This window comes from Xyrauchen texanus, chromosome 2, assembly GCF_025860055.1.
Source record: "Xyrauchen texanus isolate HMW12.3.18 chromosome 2, RBS_HiC_50CHRs, whole genome shotgun sequence".
NCBI lineage: Eukaryota > Metazoa > Chordata > Actinopteri > Cypriniformes > Catostomidae > Xyrauchen > Xyrauchen texanus.
The window spans coordinates 10,141,433-10,148,326 of NC_068277.1; positions in this window are offsets into that span (position 1 = coordinate 10,141,433).

Genomic DNA, 6,894 nt, shown 5'->3' on the forward strand with positions numbered 1-6,894 from the left:
CCAGGCCCCCTGAACCGGTCCCTGCCCTGTGGCCAGCTCCCAGGCCTCCTGAACCGGTCCCTGCCCTGTGGCCAGCTCCCAGGCCTCCTGAACCTATCCTTGCCCTGTGGCCAGCTCCCAGACCTCCTGAACCCGTCCTTGCCCTGTGGCCGGCTCCCAGACCACCTGAACCTGTCCTTGCCCTGTGGCCAGCTCCCAGGCCTCCTGAACCGGTCCCTGCCCTGTGGCCAGCTCCTAGGCCTCCTGAACCTGTCCTTGCCCTTTGTGCCCCCCAGGACAACCTGTCCTTGCCCTTTGTGCCCCCTTGGACTTCCTGCCTGCCCTTTGTGCCCCCTTGGACTTCCTGCCTGCCCTCTGTGCCCCCTTGGACTTCCTGCCTGCCCATTGTGCCCCCCTTGGACTTCCTGCCTGCCCTCTGTGCCCCCTTGGACTTCCTGCCTGCCCTTTGTGCCCCCCAGTCAATGGACCTTTTTTTTTGTTTTATGTGATGTTACTGTTGATTGTCTGGAATCCGATCTTTGAGGGGGGGCTCTGTTAGGGTTACCTCGTCATGTTTCACTGTTGCCCCTTTGTTTACCATTTTTGTCACTTTTGTTATTCCGTAGTTTTCACTTTTGTCCCATGTGTAGCTCCACAGTCTCCCTGTTATCGTTCGTGTTCTCAGTTCATTGTTTTCACCTGCCCTCGTTTATTTGCCATTGGTTTCTGTTTATCCCCTTGTTATCTTGTTTGAGTTCTGTTTCTTCATTGGCCCCTTTGTCCTCTGTCTACATATTTAAACCCTGTCTGTTTGTTCAGTCGCTGTCGATCGTTGAATGTTGTCATGCCTGGTTGGTGTTCCCTGCCCGAGTGCTCAGCTTTGTTTTCATCGTGTGTTCAGTGTGATGTTCTTTTCCCCATTGAGGGTTTTCCTTTGTGTTTATTGATTGTCTAAGTTAATAAAGTAAGTTTGCATTTAGATCCGCTCTCCTCGTCTGCCTCCATTCGTAACACTTTGCATATTAGAAGTGCCTCCACAGTGGCATCTTTTAAATCTCTTTTAAAAACTCATATTTCTTCTCTGGCTTTCTTGTCTAACTCTACTTGTTGATATGTTAGTAGCTTGTTGTTTTTATATGAGAAGTTAGATGTATGTGTTGTATAATATTAGTGTTTTGTGTATTCTGCTCTTTGCATATGTTTTCAAATTGTACAGCAGATTGGTCAAATACCCGTCATTTTTAATTGTGCTATATAAATACATTTCCTTACCTTAATTTTGTAGTATCCAAACACCTGGTACTGTTGCATCCTTTCTTAGGTTTCACTTTGAGAAGCCGTTACTTCTTGGTCTCATGTAACACAATTAGATTGTACAACTCATACTGTATTTTTTTAAATTGTTATTGGAAAACAAAAAATAAGTTATAAATGCAGAAGCACAGCTGCCTTTATAAAACATGAATCATGTTTACAGATGATACACTGAAGAGCACATACAATACATATTTTACATTAAAGGTTTATACAAGATCTTCTGATGTAAAAATTGGTTTCCACATTATGTAAACGTAAATAATAAATATGTTTTCCCCAATAAGGCAATAGATATTAATTCGATGATATACTATTTCAGATTCAGACATTGATCATTAACTCATTGCTTATGCCTTTTCAGGTTTTTCCTGTGAATTGCCCCACTCACCTACTCCCAAACTCACTTGTTCCATCTCCAGTGCAGGATACATTTTAAAATGAATATCATAATTTGTTCTTTCATGTGAAGTCAGACTTTTAAGTTTTTATTTCCATGTCTTCATATGAAAGTGCAATCAACATTTAAATAAATAATTAACATTGTCTTCTTTTACCAGGACTTCGTTTTGTGAAGATGAAAATAAAATGAATGTCATCATCATTTACTCACCCTCATGTTGTTCCAAACCCATGACTCCTCTAGTCTCTTTACATACCTCCTAACCTCTTTCATGGGATGTGAGTAAACGATGACAGTTTTAATATTTGGGTTAACTGTCCCTTTAAATATGTAAATATTTTTTTACCACAAAAAAAAGCCAGTTCGCTTAAGAGGCATTCAATTTTATATGCACATATACAACATGTGAAACTCAAGTGTCTTTTAATTAATTTTATTGTACTTGGGAATGCGAGATACTGCTCTGCCTGTAGCCTCCTCTGTGTTTCTGTTTAAATTCAGAGGACTCTGTTAAAAAAAATAATAAGGCTGAACATAGAAATGCATAAATTCTTCGACTACAAACTCTTCAGACATGTTTAGTAAGTTTTGTTCTCTGTTTTGTGGGCAGATGTGTTGTGTTGTGTTCTGTTGTCGCTATCTCTGTGAAGGGCTCGTTTTTAGACAAACAAAACGAGTTTTCTCTTGAACGCCCAATGTCGCGAGGGCACTGCATGAACTGTTGTTCTCATGCCCTATCATGAACGTGCACAGGAGAACAACGTTCAGTGAAAAATTTCACTAAATGATACATTCGATTTCGGTTTGTTTCTCAACAAACCTTATCATATTCTAGTATAAAGTTGAGTTAGTTTGGTTCCAGCTTGATATTATATTAGGTTATGACCTAATATGAACATTTACAAAATAATAATCATGTCATCATTCATAAGGCCAATAAGAATACAAGCTTTTGATTACTTTCTGATTTAAGTTCTTTGAGTGCACTCCTTTCCAATTTACAGTATGTGCCATTTGGCATCAAATCAGAACAAAGTGTTAGTGTGCCAAGGAAATAGGAAATTGTTGATATGACATCATAACAGATTTGTTTCTTATTAGTGCCACAGATGTAAAAAGAAGTGAGAGAGAAGAATTGGCAAATACTTGATCAAGGCAAACATCAGAACCACTGGGATTTGGTGTGATTGCAATTTTGGTATGTAACAATCCTAAACCGGTTCTGTTTGCAGATTCCGAGGCCCAAAATCAGGCTTACGTGACCACAGACCAGAGGACCACAAGGAAGCCAATCACAATACATTCATCCGTTTCTCAAACTGAGTTCACCTCTGGAAAACCCCATTATCAAAACCATCTTCTCCATCATCTCCTTGCCAAACTTTCTCTTCCTCTGTTTCTCCTGAACTCTCCTGCGGTCCCTCCCAAAATCAGATGGATGACGCAGGAAAGCATTTGCCCATGAGTGGTACCCCAGTCTCAATAGGTGGTAAGGACTTGCTATAATGACATTATAACTGTCTTATAATGTATGTACATAGATATGCTTTGTTCATTTCAACACAAATTGAAAACTTTTTTCTAATCTACACCTGTTCCAGCTGCATTACTGATCACAGTCATCTTTGCTGTCCTGCTTTCTGTACTCCTGGCACTTTAATATTTCAAAATGTAAGTCAAGTTTACATCAAAACTAAGATATTTAGAAGAACATCTAAACACTGTAGGTCCTTTCAGTGTAAGTGAATGGTGGCCAGAACTTTGAAGCACCAAAAATCTCCGGAAGTCAGCATAAAAGTAATTCATATGACTCCAGTAGTTAAGTCCATATCTTCAGAAGTGTTATGATAGGTGTGAGTGTAGTATTTCAGTAGCAAAACACCCAAGCATGATTTTTGGGAGGGTCTTACAAACAAAATGAGCCCTCCCTCAACATTTTCTGTGCAGTTGTGATTGGGTAGTCACTCAGAATAGCCAAACAGGACAGTCGACAAGAGTGATGTAAAGAAGCGCCTCATCCATGTTTGTCACTGGATAAAGCCAGCCAATGAAAGGCTAGATCATTTTGACTGATGATGGGTTGTGCAGCCAATGAAAAGATGAAAACAATGATATTAGGGTTGTTTATATACTGATTCACGAACGGTTCGGATTGGAAAATCACGGACTGTGTTTGTTTGTGTGCATAAATACATACAAATATATTATATGCATTATAATATATTCCCAAATAATTAATATATATATATATATATATATATATATATATATATATATATATATATATATATATATATTGAAATATAAACAAATTGTGTGTTTTGAACCAATGTCAACATTTGATTTACGTAGTTACTACAAGTGGTCTATTGAGGCCTCCAAGTGACCTTTTTTGGAAGTACACTTACCTAAATCATTATGAAAGAGTTTTGAACATTTTGACTTCAAACTTGTGTCAAACCTTCATCAGACATGTGGCTTTGTATCAGATGGGTTTTCGGGCAGTGCACATAGTCTTGCATATTTAGAAATAAAGTATTTTATAAATAATATTTGCGGTCACTATTCAAAATATTTGAATAGCTCTAACACATTTTTATACTAAAATTATAAATTTTACTCTTGAAAAACAAATGTCTAAGTGTCTACTTTCAAACAAGCCCAAGTTTGTGTTTGTAGACCAAATGGTTCAAGAACTGCATTCAGACAATCCTACAAAAAGTCAGTCACCTGAAATAATGAACTATATAGTGGATAGGGGCAGCATTTAGAGAGCAGTGGTACTGCTGTACAGAACTAATGATCTACATTCTTTTGACACTGAAAACTGTAACTACACTGAAATAAGAATCCACACAGGACTTTAAAAGCTATGACATAGTGAAAGTAGGCATTAATAAAGCATGATCTTGCCATGGTTTACATTTCAGCATTATATATAATGTCCTTGTGGGACATTTTCATGGTTTCCAAACCTTTCCTTATTGACAAATTCATCCAGGTCTGACAAGAGCCCTTAAAGGGATGTTCACCCAAAAATTCAAATTCTCATTATTTACTCACCCTCATGCTACCCCAGATGTGCATAACTTTCTTTCATCTGCTGAACTCAAATGAAGATTTTTAGAAGAATTTCTCAGCTCTGTAGATATATACAATGCAAATGAATGGGTGGCAACATTTTAAAGCTAAACAAAATCACATAAGTCAGCATAAAAGTAATCCATAAGACTCTAGTGGTTAAATCAGTATCTTCAGAAGCGTGTGGATGTGAAACAGAGAAACAGATCACCTTCACATTCTTCTTGTGTTTTTGGTGATTCACATTCCTCTCTGCATATCGCCTCCTGCTGGGCAGAGAGAAGAATTTCTAGCATAAAAATGACAAATATTGATCTGTTTCTCACCCACACCTATCATATCACTTCTGAAGATATGGATTGAACTACTGGAGTCTTATGGATTACTTTTATGCTGCCTTTATGTGCTTTTTGAAGCATCAACATTTTGCCCTACAGAGCTCAAATATTCTCCTAAAAATCTTAATATGTGTTCTGCAGAAGAAAGGAAGTCATCCATATCTGGGATGGCATGAGGGTGAGTAAATTATGAGAGAATTTAAATTTTGGAGTGAACTATCACTTTAAAGTGATAGCTCATCCATAATTTAATATTTCCCAACCCTCTTGTTGTTCCAAACTCATGTGCCCCTTTGTATTATGTGGAACACAAAATATGTTAGACAGAATGTTAGAAACTGACAGTCTCAGTCACCATTCACTTTCAAAATATTGAGAAAAAGAAACATCAAAATAGTGACTCAGGCAAAAATGTTGTCTAATATCTCCTTATTGTGTTGCGTGGAAGAAAGAAAGTCATATGGGTTTTGAACAACCTGATGGTGAATCATGACAACATTTCCATTAATAATAATTCTGTAATATATCTTAAATGTGTATTATGTAATGGAATATAGGGGAGTTAATGCCTATTATGTCATTTGTGAAAGTAACGAGTTATTAACTCACTACTTGAGTACTCTTTTAATTGGATACTTTCTTACTCTTACTCAAGTAATTATTTACGTTAGTACTTTTACTTCTACTTGAGTAATGTTTTTTTTTAAAGTAATTTTACTTTTACTTGAGTACAGTTTTTAGCTACTTTACCCACCTCTGCAGAACGGTAATTACAAGACATTTCAAGACACACAACCCTTACATTAGTATCACTAACTGTGTATAAACTATGGCATTTTGGCAGAAATGTTGTATATATTTATAACAAGTATTACTATTATTATTGTAACTATCCACATTTATTGCAGTTGTTTTTATAAATAATACATTTGTTTAGGAAACTGTTTTTCTATACAAACTCCATAGATTTTAGACAGGTTTAAGAAACGATAATTACATCTGTGATTACCACAGTCTTACTAATACTAGTTAAAAATTGGATACTAATAACTATTGTAAATGTTAATGATGAACAAAGAAGAATTCAACAAAAGGGCTTAAAACCCCCCATGTATTAAAGGGATAGTTCACCCAAAAATGAAAATTCTCTCATCATTAACTCACCCTTATGGGTATGACTTTATTTCTTCTGCTGAACACAAACAAAGGTGTTTAGAAGGATATCTCATCTCTGTAGGTCCATACAATGCAAGTGAATGGTGACCAGAACTCCAAAAGCTCCAAAAAAGGAGATAACTTCAGCATAAAAGTAGTGATCTGAAGCAATCCAGATGCAACTCCTTTTTCACTACACATATTGTCATTGTAGTCACAAGGCACGGTAATGAATTTAAACTCAATTACACTTCATAGAGCATGAGCAGAGTGCTAGATGGTGCTATAGGAAGTTTAATCGTGCTTGAAATCACCATTCATTTCCATTGTATGGACTTACAGAGCTTAGAAGATCGTCTTCTAAAACTCTTCGTTTGTGTTCAGCAGAAGAAAAAAGTCATACACATCTGGGATGGCATGAGGGTGAGTAAATGATGAGAGAATAAAACATTTTGAGTGCACTATCCCTTTAAGGATGAAGTTTTCTTCTGTAGTTCAGTTCTAATGAACTTTATTTCAACAATTTAAAGCCTGATGAAAGGAATACAATAATTTATGGAGTCCTGTCAGAACGTTTGAACGTGGCCCTATATAAATTAGCCATGTTATATAACTTAACAGATT